Below are 2962 nucleotides of genomic sequence, written 5' to 3' on the forward strand. Positions count from 1 at the left end.
CATGGCATTTCATTTTTCTTTTTTCTTTTTTGAAAGGAACCATGATTCTATGCTCCAACTAGGGCTAATTTACTGATTGTGGTAGTTCCATCCTGACTTCCCCAGGGAAGGTTGGTCTGGGAAGAGAGAAGGCAGGACTTCCCAAGTCTCATGGGGATGAAAAGCAACCTAAAAAAGTCTGGTTTGTACTCCCAGAATGCAATGAGATAAACAGAGAGCTGTAAAGGACTCTAGGTGAAGGCTGAGTTGATGGCACCATCTATCCATGATTGTGGTGCTTATGTTGGCTTGGAGGCAGAGATGACCCTCTGATCTCTGAAGCCCTGGAGATAAAGGTACCATCTGCAGGATGTGCCCTGGGACATCCAAGGGAACAAGTGTGTGATGGTCACCCCTGTGGAACTCATCAGGCATCTCAATGTTCCAGCCTCAGTTTGTTCTTGGAGCAATAATCAAGGCATGGGGTTTGGGAGCTTCAGACTTGGTGACAAGGGCTGGGTTGTAGGTCCATCTTCTTTGCCTGGAAATATTTGAGATCCCCCAGTTGGGCCATCCAGATCACTCTTCTGGAATCACCAGCTCTCTCCTCTCTCCTCAGTGGACAGGAGAGTGGATGGGAGGGCAGCTTCACCTAGTGGAAGTGACTATCTCCTCTCTGTGGGACACCTAGGGCCACACAGGCATGTCTAGATCTCCATGTCTACAGGGCAAATGTTGCCTGTTTTATTCTCTCTGATCCACAGCTTTCTGTCTTTTGCAGGTCCACTTTTCAAAGCAGTTAGTCCAAAGGTTGAACTCTTTTGGTTGAACATGTCCATCTCGTGCCACAGCTATGTATATTGGCACAAATGTTTCTACATCATCTCCACCCTCTCCACTTCCAGCTTCTTCAGCTCCAAAGTGGTGGTTACCGTCTCTTCAAACCTCTTGGACTGGGCCTGGTTGTAGAGGTTCACGCAGTGCATGAGGTCATCGCCAGCCTGTGTGGACTTACTCTATGCCTTTTTGATGTCCTCCTCCATCTTGTTGCTCAGCTTGATCTCCAGCTGCTGACTCTTCATCTCCAGGTCTCTCTGCCACTCTGTGAGAGCTTTCTGGGCTCTCTTCACTGATGCATAGTGGTTGGTGAGTTGCTTGCGGAGGTCAGCAATATGGTGGTCACACTTTTTCATGTCTTTCTTGGAGTTCTGACAAAAGTTATTTGGGGACTTCTCTACCTTGTTGTGAAGGTTGGAGAACTTGAGATGAACTTCTGCTTCATCTGCCAAACTCTTCTTCACCTGAGCCCATTCTTCTTCTGGGGAACCTTCCTTCTGTGCAGCCAAGGAGTTCTGAGAGAGCTTATTGGAGTTCTGAGAGAGCTTTTCCAAGTTCTTTGCATATTCTTCTTCGATCTTTGTCCTCTATTGGATGAATTCTGACATTTCTTTCTGCCTTTCTTTGCCTTTCAGTTGATTTTGGAGCAGCAGTTTGAACCCCAACATGGTGCCATTACCTTGGGGGGGTCCTTCTTATCAGCCCAGAAGTAGTGCCTCTCAAATCTGGATTTCAGTTCTGTAGGCTCTGCCACACTGCAGTCGTAAGATGACTCTGGAATTGTGTATGATCAATCTGTACTGTGGTTTTAAGGTTTCACTTTTTTATTTTGTTTTGTTTCCTGGTAATCTAATTGTGCCTCCCACAATCTAGGTAAGCTCTGACGTACATCCCAAATTCTTTTCATTTTGTCTTGAGTCGTGTTCATCTGAGTTGCCTAAGCTGGCCTAGACTGGTGATACTTTTCCCTCAGTCTCTAAAGCAGCTGGATTTACAGTCCTGTGACAACATATGTACCTGTCCTTATGTTTTCTACAATCAGTTTGGGCATTTAAAACCAACATCTGTTCCTCAGTCCATTGTCCTTTCTCTACCCAAGAGAATCAAGCATCACGAAGCTCAATACCTGTGGTTATGCTCCTACTGCCTGGAACAGTGACTTTCCCATTGCTGAAGACACTGGCTGACCAAGGATCTGTAGTTACACAGAGATGTCACAGAGTTGTATAGTTGTTCTGGGCCCTAAGGGAATAGAAGTTCTGTGTCCAGAGCTGGGCATAGGCAGCTCCACCCTGGTGGCTTCTTCCAGGAAGGGCAGAACAGCTGGCTCAGAGACTCATGGCCACAGGACAAACCCATCACACCTGCAGGTGGCCGTCCCTCTGACTGGACTTTTGTCACCTTCACAGCTGACATCACTGCACTCTCTCTGATCACGGTGGACTATGGTGGCCACACGTACAGCTTCTGAACATCCGCTGTTTTCCTTTCTGGTCTCTAAAGACCACCAAGCACCTCCACTGACTCTCCCAACAAAATCCAAGGAATGGAGTCAGAAGGTAGTCCAAGGGCCAGGATGTGCAAGAGAACAGGGTTGTGACACATATGAGGACAGCCAGGTATGGAGTAAGGATTGACAGGTGTGAATTCAGAGCAGGAGGGGGCAGGACAGAGAAGACCCAAGGAGGAATGCAGAGGAGAAATGCGGGAGCAACACAGGTCTAGGAGAGAAGGGATGGGAAGGGGAGAGAGGGTGAGATTTCAGAGCTGTCCCCCACCTGCTCCCCTGACAAATCAGGAATGTCAGCAGCACCTGGACAGGAACAGCAGCTGGGTAGGGGAGTTTCCTCTAGTGGTGAGAGCAGGAGGTTCATGTACCTCGAAAGGAAGTGTGGCTATTTGTGTGCAGAATGACCTGAGTCCCTGCCCCACCACCATCACAGGAAAAATGATGAGCAGAGGGCAGCAGGAGGCAGTAGGAGCTCAGCAGCCAGGCCTCATTCTCTGGTGCCAGACTGGATGCTGCTAATACTCTTTCCTTTGGGTCTGCAAGGGACAGTGACCTCTCTCCTGGAACATAGAAAGGAAGACTAGGAACATGTGTGAGACCCTGTGTGTTTTCAATTCCCAAAAGGCACAGGACATG

Source organism: Sciurus carolinensis, unplaced genomic scaffold (assembly GCF_902686445.1).
Source record: "Sciurus carolinensis unplaced genomic scaffold, mSciCar1.2, whole genome shotgun sequence".
Lineage (NCBI taxonomy): Eukaryota > Metazoa > Chordata > Mammalia > Rodentia > Sciuridae > Sciurus > Sciurus carolinensis.